The sequence below is a fragment of the Triturus cristatus genome, chromosome 4_2 (assembly GCF_964204655.1).
Source record: "Triturus cristatus chromosome 4_2, aTriCri1.1, whole genome shotgun sequence".
In the NCBI taxonomy this organism is placed as follows: domain Eukaryota; kingdom Metazoa; phylum Chordata; class Amphibia; order Caudata; family Salamandridae; genus Triturus; species Triturus cristatus.
Genome location: NC_140586.1, coordinates 687058963 through 687074106, shown reverse-complemented (window position 1 = coordinate 687074106; position 15144 = coordinate 687058963). Strand labels below are relative to the sequence as shown.

The window sequence follows — 15144 nt, the reverse complement described above, 5'->3', positions numbered from 1 at the left end:
CCTCTTTCATACCCCTCTTCCCTCTTCTTTCACCCCTCTTTCCTCTTTCTGCACCTCTGTTCCTTCTTTCTGTACTTTTTTTGTTCCTTTCTGTAGCTCTCTTGCTTCTTTCTGCACCCCTTGCCACTTTCTCCACCACTTCCCTCTTTCTTCACACCTGTTGCCTCTTTCTGCACCTCTGTTCCTTCATTCTGTACTTCTTTTGTTTCTCTCTGCAACACTCTTCCTTCCTTCTGTACACCTCTTGCTTCTTTCTGTACCACATGTGTCTCTTTCACACCCCTCTTCCCTCTTTCTATACCCCTCTTGCCTCCTTCTGCACCTCTGTTCCTTCTTTCTCAACTTCTTTTGTTTCTTTCTGCACCTCTCTTTCTTCTTTCTGCACCCCTCTTTTCCCTTTCTGCATCTCCGTTGCTTCTTTCTGTACTTCTCTTGTGTCTTTCTCTACCCCTCTTCCCTCTTTCTGCACCTCTGTTGCTTCTTTCTACACCTCTCTTGCTTCTTTCTATACCCCTTGTGCCTCTTTGACACCCCTCTTCCCTCACCCCTCTAGCCTCTTTCTGCACCTCTGTTCCTTCCTTCTGCACTTCTTTTGTTTCTTTCTACACCTTTCTCTTCTTTCTGCATCCCTTTTGCCTCTTTCTGCATTATCTTCCCTCTTTCTGCATCTCTCTTGCCTCTTTCTGCATCTCTGATCCTCCTTTCTACAATTCTTCTGTTTCTTTTGGCAGCTCTCTTGCTTCATTCTGCACCCCTTGTCTCTTTCTCTATCAATCCACCCTCTTTCTGCACCCCTGTTGCTTCTTTCTGCACCTTTGTTCTTTCTTTCTGTACTTCTTTTCTTTCTTTCTGCACATCTCTTGCTTCTTTCTGCACACATGCCTCTTTCTGCACCCCTCTTACCTCTTGTTATACCCCTCTTGCCTCTTTTTGCACCTCTGTTGCTTCTTTCTGCACTCCTCTTGCTTCTCTCTGGAATCCTCGTGCCACTTTCACACCCTTCTTCCCTCTTTGTGCACCCTCTTGCTGCACCTCTGTTCCTTCTTTCTGTACTTCTTTTGTTTCTTTCTGCACCCCTTGCCTTTTTCTCCACCCCTTCCCTCTTTCTTCACCCCTGTTGCTTCTTCATGCACCTCTGTTCCTTCTTTCTGCACTTCTTTTGGTAACTCTCTTCCTTCCTTTGTACACCTCTTGCTTCTTTCTGTACCCACTGTGTCTCTTTCACACCCCTCTTCACTCTTTCTACACCCCTCTTGCCTCCTTCTACACCTGTGTTCCTTCTTTCTCAACAAATTTTGTTTCTTTCTGCACCTCTCTTGCTTCTTTCTGCACCCCTCTTGCCTCTTTCTCCACCCCTCTTTTCCCTTTATGCATCTCTGTTGCTTCTTTCTGTGCATCTCTTGTCTCTTTCTCCACCCCTCTTTCTGCACCTCTGTTGCTTCTTTCTTCACCTCTCTTGCTTCTTTATATACTCCTTGTGCCTCTTTCACAGCCCTCTCCCCTCACCCCTCTTGCCTCTTTCTGCACCACTGTTCCTTCCTTCTGCACTTCTTTTGTTTCTTTCTACACCTTTCACTTCTTTCTGCACCCGTTTTGCTTCTTTCTGCATCCCTCTCCCCTCGTTCTGCACCCCTCTTCCCTCGTTCTGCACCCCTCTTGCCTCTTTCTGCACCTCTGTTCCTTCTTTCTGCAATTCTTCTGTTTCTTTTGGCCGTTCTCTTGCTTCTTTCTGCAACCCCTTGCCTCTTTCTCCACCAATTCAGCCTCTTTCTGCACCCCTGTTGCCACTTTCTGCACCTCTGTTCTTTCTTACTGCACTTCTTTTGTTTCTTTTTGCACATCTCCTGCTTCTTTCTGCACATGTGCCTATTTCTGCACCCCTCTTCCCTCTTTTTGCACCTCTCTTGCCTCTTGCTGCACCTATGTTGCTTCTTTCTGCACTCCTCGTGCCTCTTTCACACCCCTCTTCGTGCACCCCTCTTGCCTCTTCCTGCACCTCTGTCCCTTCTTTGTGCACTTCTTTTGTTTCTTTCTGCACCTCTCTTGCTTCTTTCTGCATTGCTCTTGCCTCTTCCCCACCCCTCTTTTCCCTTTCTGCACCTCTGTTGCTTCTTTCTACACCTCTCTTGATTCTTTCCATACCCCTTGTGCATCTTCTACACCCCTCCCTCTTCCCTCACCCCTCTTGCCCCCCTCTGCACCTCTGCCCCCTCCCTCCAGACATTTTTTGTTTTTTTCTGCCGCTTTCACTTCTTTCTTTACCCCTGTTGCCACTTTCTGTAGATCTGTTCTTTCTTTCTGCACTTCTTTTGTTTCTTTTTGCACATCTCTTGCTTCTTTCTGCATATGTGCCTATTTCTGCACCTCTCTTCCCTCTTTTTGCACCTCTCTTGCCTCTTGCTGCACCTATGTTGCTTCTTTCTGCACTCCTCGTTGCCTCTTTCACACCCCTCTTCGTACACCCCTCTTGCCTCTTCCTGCACCTCTGTTGCCTCTTTCTGCATTGCTCTTGCCTCTTCCCCACCCCTCGTTTCCCTTTTTGCATCTGTGTTGCTTCTTTCTGCACTTCTCTTGTCTCTTTCTCCACCCCTCTTCCCTCTTTCTGCACCTCTGTCGCTTCTTTCTACACCTCTCTTGATTCTTTCTATACCCCCTGTGCCTCTTCCACACCCCTCTTCCCTCACCCCTATTGCCTCCCTCTGCACCTCTGTCCCCTCCCTCCAGACTTTTTTTGTTTCTTTCTGCAGCTTTCACTTCTTTCTATACCCCTTTTGCCTCTTTCCGTAGCCCTCTTCCCTCTTTCTGCACCCCTCTTGCCTCTTTCTCCACCTCTGTTCCTTCTTTCTACAATTGTTTCTTTCGGCAGCTCTCTTCCTTCTTTCTGCACCCCCTTGTCTCTTTCTCCACCAATCCACACTCTTTCTACATCTCCGTTGCCTCTTTCTGCACCTCTGTTGCTTCTTTCTGCACTACTCTTGCTTCTTTCTGCACTCCTCGTGCATCTTTCACACCCCTCTTCCCTCTACGTGCACCCCTCTTGCGTCTTTCTGCACCTCTGTTCCTTCTTTCTGCACTTCTTTTATTTCTTTCTGAAACTCTCTTGCTTCTTTCTGCACACCATACTCTTCTTTCTGTACCTCTCGTGTGTCTTTCACACCCCTCTTCCATCTTTATGCACCTCTCTTGCCTCTTTTTGCACCTCTGTTCCTTCTTACTGCACTTCTTTTGTTTCTTTCTGCACATCTCTTGCTTCTTTCTGCACCACACGTGCCTCTTTCTGCACCACCTTGCCTATTTCTCCACCAATGCACCCTCTTTCTGCACCCCTGTTGCCTCTTTCTGCACCTCTGTTCTTTCTTTCTGCACTTCTTTTGTTTCTTTCTGCACATCCCTTGCTTCTTTCTGCATCCTACATGCTTCTTTTTGCACCCCTCTTCCTTCTTTGTGTACCCCTCTTGCCTCTTTCTCCACCAATCCACACTCTTTCCTCATCTCTGTTGCCTCTTTCTGCACCTCTGTTGCTTCTTTCTGTACTCCTCTTGCTTCTTTTTGCATTCCTCGTGCCTCTTGCACATCCCTCTTCCCTCTTGTTTACCCCTCTTGCCTCTTTTGGCACCTCTGTTCCTTCTTTCTGCACTTCTTCTGTTTCTTTTCTGCACACCTCAGGCTTCTTTCTGTACCTCTCGTGTGTCTTTCACTCCCCTCTTCCATCTTTCTGCATCTCTCTTACCTATTTCTGCACCTCTGTTCCTTCTTTCTGCTCTTCTTTTATTTCTTTATGCACATCTCTTGCTTCTTTCTGCACCCCATGTGCCTCTTTCTGTACCCCCTTACCTCTTTCTGCACTTCTGTTCCTTCTTTCTAATAAATAATAATAATAAGCACATTTGTAAAGCGCCTGGTTACACTCGGCCAGTGTGTCCCCACGCTGCGGTGCAAAAACTGCCTCGGAACTGCACCCTATCCTACCCTGGCGTGTCTATCCATGGGGGAAAAGATATGTTTTCAGATTTTTCCGGAAGGTACCCTCTGAGCCCTCCAACCGGAGGCTCATGGGGAGCTTGTTCCATTGCTGTGCCGCCAAAAAGCGGTAGGAGTGGCCACCCATCCTAGCTCTCTTAATAGCAGGGACACACACCTGGCCCTTCCCCCATGATCTTAGTTGGCGTCTTGGGGAGTAGAGAGTAAGTAAATCAAACAGGTAGGATGGGCCCGTCCCCTGAATGATACGGTGGCATACGCACAGTGCCTTGAAAAGGACTCTCTCCCTAATTGGCAGCCAGTGGAGGGAAAGCAACGCCATCTTCGAGGAGGCCCTCCTCGGAAGCATAAGAACCAGCCGAGCTGTTGCATTCTGTATGACTTGAAGTCTATGCATGCATTTAGTCGTGGCACCCAGATATAGTATATTACTGTAATCAAGGCGCGATGTCACCAGGGCATTCACCATGGTCTTCCTGGCTGCAGTAGGCAGCATTTCCAAAGTTTTATGAAGGCCCCTCAAGACTCTGAAACAGGCCCCTGCTACCCGCCTGGTATGGTACTCAAAGGAGAGCTTAGTATCCAACCAAACCCCCACGTTCTTTGCCTGAGCACAGGGCTTGTCGGTGGGTCCCAGACTCTGGGGCCACCATGCTGATGACCACACTGATGGGGCCTTTCCCACCACAAGCACCTCGGTCTTATTGCCATTCAACTTCAGGCAGTTATTAGCCATCCATGATGCAAGATCTTGCATGCATGCCACAAAGTTGGAGGCTGCCGTATCCTGTGCTTGTGTCAGGGAAACCACCAGTTGAGTGTCATCGGCATGGGACACAACCCTGATCCCAAACCCGTCTGCAATCTCCGATAACGGCGTGACATAGAGATTGAACAGGGTGGGGCTCAGGGTCGATCCCTGTGGCACCCCTTGTTTCAGTTTGATGACTTTGGAATAATGAGAACCCTGCCTCACCTGAAAACTGTGCTCATACAAGAAGGATTTCATCCAGCTCAATGCACTGCCAGACATCCCTCCTTTCCTCAGACACTGCAACAAGGTATGATGGGCAACAGTGTCAAAGGCGGCACTTAAATCCAGCAGGATTAAGGCCGCCGTCTGTCCCTCGTCCACATATTTCCTAATGGCTTCAGTCTCGAGTAGCAGGGCTGATTCCGTCAAGTGGAGGGCCCGAAAACCTGACAGAGTGGGATGCAGGAGATTGTATTTCCCAATATGCCCAATAAGTTGCGTGTTTACCACTTTCTCCGCAACCTTTGCAAAGTAAGGGAGTAAGGAGATTGGATGCAGATTCTCCAGTTGATCTGGGCTGATGTGCGGTTTCTTGGGTAGCGGAAGGACCACTGCTTCCTTCCATCTAGCTGGCACTATTCCTGTCCTAAAAGATAACTCCAAGAGGTGTCTAATACATGGCTCAAGAGTTGCGATGCTCCCTCCCAGCACTTTAGGGGAAGCAGGGTCACTTGGAGAGCCCGATTTGGCACTAATACAGATTTTAGTTAACAGCTCTGGAGGGGGAACGGTAAATCTATCAATGCATTCTATCTCTAGAACGTTCCCTGCTGCCCCCGCGGTCTCATGGCCTACTCGAGCAAAGTCCGGGAAGGTGGAGTAAATTTTCTACACCTTATCTGCAAAGAAATCCGCCACACGTTTGCATGACTCCTCTGAGCCAGTTGCTGGTACTGCCATTGTTGCTAGGGAGGATATTTCTTTGTAGACCCTGAACAATTCCCTAGCCAAGTTTTTTACCGCCCCAATTCTCTCCTGGTAGTAGGTTGCCTTAGCCCCTCTAATGAGCCCATGATAGCTCTTCAGAGTGACTTTATACTCCCTCCTAACCTGGTCCGAGAAGTCTTTCCTCCAATGCCTTTCTAGGCGTTTACAGTCTGCTTTAGCAGTTCTCAAGGTGGTGTTATACCAGGGAGCATATTTTTGTACTCTTCCAGGCATATTTTTTTGTGACCAGGGAGCGGTGCTGTCCAGTGCCTCTAAAATGCATCCATCCAAATTTTCGCATGCGCTTCCGACATCTAAGCCCCCCGGCAACCCACCCTGCGAGAGAGCACTGTTAAACTTATCTTGAGAAAAGCCAGCCCACTTCCAGCATGCTATTTCCCTCTTGGATTTCTCCTGTACCTTTAGCCCCGGCGACATCATCGCAAAAGGAACCAGGAAATGGTCTGACCATAAAACAGGGAGAGGTAGGGTCACCACTATGGCCTCCCAGTTAGCGAAAATGGGGTCAAGCACCCCATCTGCCTCTTTCTGCACCCCTTTCTGCACTTCTTTTGTTTGTTTCTGCAACTCTCTTGCTTCTTTCTGCATGAGTCTTGCTTCTTTCTGTATCCCTTGTATCTCTTTCACACCCCTCTTCCCTCTTTCTACACCCTTCTTACCTCTTTCTGCACCTCTGTTCTTTCTTTCTATACTTCTTTTGTTTCTTTCTGCACATCTCTTGCCTCTTTCTGCACCTCTGTTCCTTCTTTCTGTACTTTTGTTTCTTTCAGCAGCTCTCTTGCTTCTTTCTGCACCCCTTGCCTCTTTCTCCACCCCTCTCCCCTTTTTCTTCACCCCTGTTGCTTCGTTCTGCACCTCTGTTCCTTCTGTCTGTCTGTTTCTTCCTGTGATTCTCTTGCTTCTTTCTGCACTCCTCTTCCCTCTTTTTGCACCCCTCTTGCCTCATTCTGCACCTCTGTTGCTTCTTTCTGCACTACGCTTGCTTCTTTCTGTACTTCTAATGCTTCTTTCTACACCACTAATGAATCTTTCTGTACCCCTCTTTCCTCTTTCTGTACCCCTCATCCCTCTTTCTGCACCACTGTTGCTTCTTTCTGCACTTCTCTTGCTTCTTTCTGCACCTCTGTCCCTTCTTGCTGTAACCTTCGTGGTTCTTTCACACCCCTCTTCCCTCTTTCTTCACCCTCTTGCCTCTTTCTGCACCTCTGTTCCTTCTTTCTGCACTTCTTTTGTTTATTACTGCACTTCTCATGCTTCTTTCTGCACCCCATCTGCCTCTTTCTGCACCCCTCTTGCCTCTTTCTCCACCTCTGTTCCTTCTTTCTGCACTTCTTTTGTTTCTTTCTGCAACTCTCTTCCTTCTTTCTGTACACCTCTTGCCTCTTTTTGCTTCCCTCTTGTCTCTTTCACACCCCTCTTCCATCGTTCTGCACCCCTCTTGCCTCTTTCTGCTCCTCTGTTTCTTCTTTTTGCACTTCTTTTGTTTAATTCTGCACATCTCTTGCTTCTTTCTGCACCCCACTTCCCTCTTTTTGTACCCCTGTTTCTTCTTTCGGCACTTCTTTTGTTTCTTTCTGCACCTCTCTTGCTTCTTTCTGCACCCCAGGTGCCTCTTTCTGCACCCCTGTACCTTCTTGCTGCACTTCTTTTGTTTCTTTCTGTACATCTCTTGCTTCTTTCTGCACCCCACGTGCCTCTTTCTACACCCCTCTTCCCTCTATTTACACCTCTGTTCTTTCTTGCTGCACTTTTGTTTCTTTATGCACATCTCTTGCTTCTTTCTGCACCCCACGTGCCTCTTTCTGCACCCCATATGCCTCTTTCTGTACCACTCTTGCCTCGTTCTGTACCTCTGTCCCCTTGGTTCTTTCTGTACTACTCGTGCCAATTTCACATCCCTCTTCCCTCTTTCTGCACCCCTCCTGCCTCTTTCTGTACCTCTGTTACTTTTTCCTGCACTTCTTTTGCCTCTTTCTGCCCCTTGCCTCTTTCTGCACCTCTGCTGGTTCTTTCTGTACCCCTCTTGCCTCTGTGTATACCCCTGTTCTCTTTTTGTGCACCTGTTTTGCCTGCTTTTATAACTCTCTTGCCTCTTTCTGCACCCCTCTTGCTTCTTTCTGCACCTCTGTTGCTTCTCTCTGCATCTATAGCTATACTTGTCTTAGTGGCTAGGCCATTCCATAAGTACATAACTACTAACTAGAATGATTACAGTGCTGCAAACAGAGTGCATGGTAAATGTATAAGTGCTTACGTATTGGCAGAGTGATAGGGTAAGTAGATAGTGCTGGATGGATGATTGAAGAACTGCATGACACTGACAGCAGCATTGCTAAATTACATAGCACGCCAAGGGAGCTCTGCGTGCCAGCTAACAGAGGAAAAGCTGTAAGCCAAATACTATAGTGAAAAGTACAGGCCGTCGCCATGCAAAGAGATAGCTACGACCGCTAATGTTGGAAGAGGGAGCATGAAGGAGATATTGCGCAGACAGAACTATGGTATATTTCCAGTGCTGGCTTGTTGAGGTACAACTGCGGGCCCAACGGCTCGCAGATGAAGAGCTGCAAGCCCAACAATGGTTTGCAGAGGGTCAGCTAAGAAATGGCGGCTGGCTTATAGAGGGACAGCTCGTAGAGGGACAGCTGCAGCCCGTGGGCTCGCAGAAAGAGAGATGATGGCCAGCTCGCACAGGAACAGCTGCGGGCCGACTGCTATAAGAAAAGGTCAGGCTGTCGGCTTACAAATCATGCGTTTGGGATGGTGATATGGGGAGAAGAAGCATGAAGGTGGTATCTTGTAGACACACACCTGCGGTATATTTCCAATCTTGGTTTGTAGAGCTACAACTGTGGGCCCGATGTCTCACAGACGAAGAGCTGCGAGCCGACTAGTGGTTCGCAGATGGAGAGCTGCGGGCCGGCGGGCTAGCTCGTAGATGAAGAGCTACGAGCCCACCAATAGTTGGCAGAGAAAGAGCTGCGGGCCAGCGGGCTGGCTCATAGAGAAAGAACTCCAAGCACACTGACTGACTCATACAGGGAGAGCTGCGGCCCGTCGGGTCACAAAGGGAGAGCTGCGGGCTGGCTCGGAGAGGAACAGCTGTGGGAGAACTGGTATAGGGAGAGTTGCGGCCCGTCAGCTTCTAAACGGATAGCTGCAGGACGGTGATGTGGAGAAAGGTATCGTGAACGGAGTATCTTGCAGACAGGGAGAGCTGCGCTATATTTCCAGTGTTCACTTGCAGATATACAACTGCAGGTTGGCTCGCAGAGAAAGAGCTGCAAGACGAACAATGGTTTGCAGAGAGAGAGCTGCGGTCCGGCGGGCTGGCTTGTAGAGAAAGAGCTCCAAGCACACTGACTGACTCGCATAGGGAGAGCTGCGGCCCGTTGGGTCACAAAGGGATAGCTGCGGGCTGGCTTGCAGAGGAACAGCTGCAGGACAACTGGTATAGGAAGAGGTGCGAGCCGTCGGCTTCCAAATGGATAGCTGCGGGACGGTGATGTGGAGAAAGGGATCATGATGGCGGTATCTCGCAGACAGAGAGAGCTGCGCTATGTTTCCAGTGTTGGCTTGGTGACGTACAACTGCAGGTTGACTTGTAGAGAAAGAGCTGCGAGCTGAACAATGGTTTGCAGAGGGGGAGCTGCGGGCCGGCGGGCTGGCTCGTAGAGGAAGAGCTCCGAGCTGACTAGCTGGCTCATAGACAAACAGCTGCGGCCCCTCGGCTCGAAAACAAAGAGCTCCAGGCCGGCTCGCACAGGAACAGCTGCGGGCCTACTGCTATAGGGAAAAGTGCGGGTTGACGGCTTGCAAATGCATACATGCTGGACAGTAATGTGGAGAGGGAACGTGAAGGGGATATTTTGTAGAGAGACAGCTGCGGTATATTTCCAGTGATGTCTTGCAAAGGTACAACTGCGGGCCCCACGGCTCGCCAACAAAGAGCAGGGAGCCGACCGGTGATTCGCAGAGGGTGACTTGCGAGTCGGTGGACTAGGTCGTAGAGGAAGTGCTACGAGCCAACTGGCTGGCACGTAGAGGGAGAGCTGCGACCTGTCAGCTCGAAGAGGGAGAGCTGTGGGCTGGCTCACAGACAAACAGCTGCGGGCCTACTAGTATAGGGAGAGGTGCGGACTGTCCAGTTGTAAAAAGATAGGTGCGGGGCAGTGATGTGGGGAGAGGGAGCATAGAGGGGGTATCTCATAGAGATAGAGCTGCAGCATATTTCCAGTGTTGGCTTCAAGAGGTACAACTGCGGGCCCGAGGACTCGCAGAGTGAGAGCTTATTCCTAAAGCCATGTAATCTTTCAAACTTATGTCACGTCACTTTTCTACCATTGAAACTGATCACGACCTTTTCTTTACACTACACATCCCACGAACATGCCAATAAAAGTATACCTACTATTTTCATACTAGATAAAGCTCTATAACTTAATTTTTACAAACAAAACTGTTGGGTGCACAAAATGGGCGAGGAAGATCAGGAGAGTAAATGGAAGTGTCATTCCTAAACTTTTATTGTACCATTCCTTTAATATACGTATATTCATGGCTTTAAGTGCGATGAAAAAAATGGTGGGTGTCTGAAAGGGGTAGCAGTGTTCAGCACCGGTAAGACCCGTCCACTTAAAGGCTTGCATATATTCAGCATAGAGACACAACCTAACAATTTTTATCACTTATAATCACAGTTAGTTTACTAGTGTGAAAAAATAGTACAGAAAATTTACTAAGTTCATTTTGATTTCTTTTTCATATCTCACACATTTATAAAATATCTCTTGAAACAAACACCCTTCTCTATATAGTACAAACCTTACCAATATGGCAATAAACGTAGAACTGATATTTTTATAATACGAAGAACTGTAGTAGATTATTTTTTATAAACAGTACCGCTGGGGGCACAAAATGGTGGTGGGAGCTGGACAGAATAAAATAAATAAAGTTGTAATTCGCAAACTTTTCATGTATTGTCCCTTTACTATACGTATATTAACAGCTTTAAGTGGAAAGAAAAATTTGGCAACTGTCCTAAATGGGTGGCGGAGCGCAGTAGCGACAAGACCCGGACCACTTAAAGGCCTGCGTATATTCCTCAGACAAACACACTCTGACAATTACCTTCACTAATAATCACATTTACTTTAGCACTCTGAACAAAATCGTACTGAATTTATACACAGAACATTATCATTGAATTTTTTTTCTCTCACATATTTACAAAAAAATGCCTTCTGAAGAAACGCTCCCCAACAAATTCCATTTGATAACAACACCAAAATCCAAAGCCTTCCAGTAACACACCAGTCTTCACTGATATTGAAATCTACCTCTCTGTATAAAAAAAGAGACCACAAATTTTCCACATAACATCTCTGTTAAGTTAATAACACATGAATTTTCTACTCTTACCCCTTCCCCACTATTTCCACACTAAACATAATTTAACTTACGTTTGTAGTTGGTATGCAGATTCCAAATGTCACAAATGCATGTAGTTCTTTCTTTGTCAAACAGTACATGTAATGCACCACTCTCATCAAGGATGGAACCAGTAATGGCACAATTTCCCTGTCGCTCCACACATAAATACATGTAAAGAACAAATCAGAATAGTTCCTTGTTTTTTTCAAATTGCAAAACTTCTCTATTGGTTATTTTTCAACTTTCCATATAAACAGTTTAAAAAAAAAATTAAGAACACATACAGATGAGACATTGAACGTATTCTATCAACACACTTTCTAGAACATTCTACGACACCTGCAGGTTAAAAGTTCATCATTTGTTCAAACCTACCGATATTTTTTTGCAACAGTTTCTCGAACATTTAACGCACCTGCAGGTTCAAAGTTCACCATTGTTTTAAGTTCGAACAGTGCCTTCCAAATGCAAGTAGCAGGTGTGGTTGAACTGAGCAAATTTTATCCTATCATATGTACTCCACATTGGAACTGCTTTTTATTAACCATTGACAAAGATGCTTTTCGACAAACTAATATTCACCCTACTCTTTACTAAACAATGCTTTTCATCACCCAATCAGTTATCCTTTTGTATGAGACTAAAAACTAGTTCCGCATCTTTAAACATATCTCTTATTCTACGAACGGACTGCATGAGCTACAGACGTCTATCCATATCTTCCAGCTATACCTTCAAAATGCTAGTGTGGATCGTAGGACATAGCTATGTTTTCAGGTGCAAGTGGTATGCAGAACAGAGACGTATTGACTTAGACCTAGGTTTACAAAATGTGGACATTAAATGGTTTGGACAAAGAGGATTAAAGTGGCACCAATTGCTCCCTTTGGTTAAAACCTATTTGCATCTCCAACACCCTGACCTCATGATCGTGCACTGTGGTGGTAACGACCTAGGCACATTGACTGGGGTAGGTTTGGAAATGCTAATGAAGGACACCTTTAGACAATTGATGTTGCTTTTGCCTCAAACTGTCTTTGTATATTCCAATATATGCCAAAGACAGAAGTGGAATTGGTCAAACCAATTTTGTCCTCAGATTGAAAAATCTAGGAAGAATGTTAACAAAGCTGTCTCTGCATACCTCAGAGACCATAGAATGGGATCGATCTACAACAACAACATACGTTTTCATATGGCTGATATCTACATAAGTGATGGAGTACACTTCACAGATCGGGGAATTCAAGTTTTTCTGATTAACCTGAAGCTGTGCAACCGTGCTTATTTGTAGCTCCAACTAATAAACACAAAGGCTCTTTTTAGAGCTGCCCTATATTCCCAATATCGGTTTGCAGAGTGACAGCTGCAATCCGGCTACCAAAGGGAGACCTGCGGGCCATCGAGCAGCCTTGCAGAGGGACACCTGCGGCCCTTGGGCTTGGCTCGCACACAGAGAGCTATGGGCCGTTGTCTCCCAAATGCAGAGCTGTGAGCCGACGGACTGCGAGTGTTTTATGGTTTAGGGTGGTGCAGTGGTGTTCAGGTAGTGTAGGGGGTCTAGCTGGGGGTAGATTTTGGGTTTACAGCAGTGCAGTGGTGTTTCTGTAGTGTAGGGGATCGTCCTGTGTTTACTGTTTTAGGATTTAGGATGGTGCAGTGGTGTTTGGGTAGTGTACGTGGTTGTGCTGGGGATAGCATTTTACGGTTTAGGGTAGTGTAGTAGTGTTTGTGTAGGTGAGCGTGCTGGGGGTAGTGTTTTAGAGTTTACGGCAGTGCAGAGGTGTTTGGGTAGTGTAGGAGGTTGTGCTGGAAGTAGTATTTTAGGATAGTGCAGTGGTATAGGAGGTCATGCTGGGAGTAGTTTTAGTGTTTAGGGTAGTGTAGTGGTGTTTGGGTAGTGTAGGGGGTCATGCCAACGGACTGACTCACAGAGCTCTGAGCCAACGGACTGGCTTCAAAAGGCATAGCCGCGACCTGGTGATGTGGGTAGAGGTAGCGTGAAAGGGGTATCTCACACAGACACAGATGCCAGTGTTGCCTCGCAGAGGTAAAACTACAGACCAAATGGCTTCTACACGGAGAGATACGAGCTGACGGACTAAGTCACAAAATGCCTGCCAACACTTCCTAGTTTCAACCATTCACAGCCAATGAGCAGCAAGCTCGTGCTTGTAACCCCTCAGCCAATCAGATGTCAGAATTCTAAAATATTGATCTCTGTAAAATTTGATATTTCTCAAAAACCATTGAACGGATTTACACAATTTCAACAAAATCGCGTTTTCTGGACCACGACCATTCTCCCTGCCAAATTTGGCGTAATTCAGTTCAGCAGTTTGACCTGTAGCCTTGTCTAAAGTTTCCTATGGAAAATGTATTGAGAAAACACATTTTGGGACTCCCTTCTTTCTCAACCCCCCTTCAACCAATCACCCCTAAACTTTCAAGATAGGAGCTGATCAAAAAAGAAAAACTTTTTGGAAAAGTTTGTAAAGAAATCGTCAAACAATGCCAAAGTTATAAGCAGAAGGAGGGCTCCAGGAGGGGGGCCCCGCAACCCCCTCCCAACAGGCCCCTGCAGCCCCAGCGAGCCCCCGCTATTATTTTTTAAGAAATGCCCCCGGGACCTAGCCCACCCCAGGTTCTCATTAAAATAAAACACGGGAACCCGCGACCCCAGCGCGAATTGCGCGTTAAAAAAAAACAACAATTGGCCCTGGGGGTTCTTCTGGGACCTCCTGAACAGGCCTAGGGGGTCAGGGTGTTTCTACCCTGACCCCTTCTCTTGTTTTATACCTTTGTTTCTCTGTTTTCTAGTGACTCACTTCTACTGAGTCACAAGATGGCTGCCAACACTTCCTGGTTTGGAGTGTTGACAGCCAATCACAGTGAATCTCGTGCACGGGACTTAGGCTCCACCCAGATATTGAAACTTGTATTTTTCTAATTTCTCAGCAACTACTGAACGGATTTACACTATTTAAATTTAATTATTGATCCAAGCACTACCTTTTTGCCAAATGTGGGGTAATTCTGTTCAATAGTTTCGGCTCTAGCCTTGCACAAAGCCTTGCACAAAGTTTCCTATGGGAAATTGATTTTTTTATTCTTATTCTTTGAATTTCTCAAAAACTACTGAACGGATTTACACCATTTAAAAAAAAGATCGCTTTCTGAACCAAGCTCTACCTTTCTGCCAAATTTAAGGTAATTCCGTTCAGCAGTTCGGGCTGTTGCTCATCGTAAAATTTCCAATGGAAATTAACATAGGGAAAACGTGTTTTGGGATCCCCCTTTTTTCTCAGCCCCCGCTTGACGAATCACCCCCAAACGTTCAAGATAGGAGCAAACCTAAAAAGTGAAAACTTTTGGAAAATTTCATAAAGATTTGTCAAACCACGCCAAAGTTATTAGCAATTCAAAAAATGCTAGGTTGTAACTATAACTACCTACTGGCGACCGCCAGTGGGTAATATATATAAAACATATTCAAACTTTACAGAAACACACATTCACTGGATGATGTCATCAGTGATGTCATTTGAGATGTCATCAGTGGTGTCACTGACCATGTCATGAATGATGTAATATGTGACGTCACCAGCAATGCATTGCGAGGGCACGAGTTATAGTTAGCTCAACTAACTGTAACGGCAGAATTTCTCTGGTTTTGTACGAGTGAAATGTCTGACTAACTATAACGTCCCTGAAACCTGTGGATTTTTCACTGAATATATATATGCCTTGCTGAGTGGAAAAAAACGCTGGTAAATTTGAAGAGATATATATATATATATATTCACTGAAAAAAACATAGTTTTCAGAGGCGTTATAGTTAGCTGGACTTTTCACTCGTACAAAACCATTGAAAATCCCCCGTTATAGTTAGTTCAGCTAACTATAACTCGTGCGCCCGCAATGCACTGCTGATGACGTCACATATTACATCACTCATGACATGG

The 15144-nt window shown here is 46.3% G+C and overlaps 1 protein-coding gene across 1 annotated transcript in view; it reads left to right on the top strand.

The window, feature by feature from the left end:
- The window catches only part of C8A (complement C8 alpha chain), a 447843-nt gene that overhangs the window by 294599 nt on the left and 138100 nt on the right, over nt 1-15144 (top strand). The gene's annotated exons all lie outside the window — the stretch shown is intronic.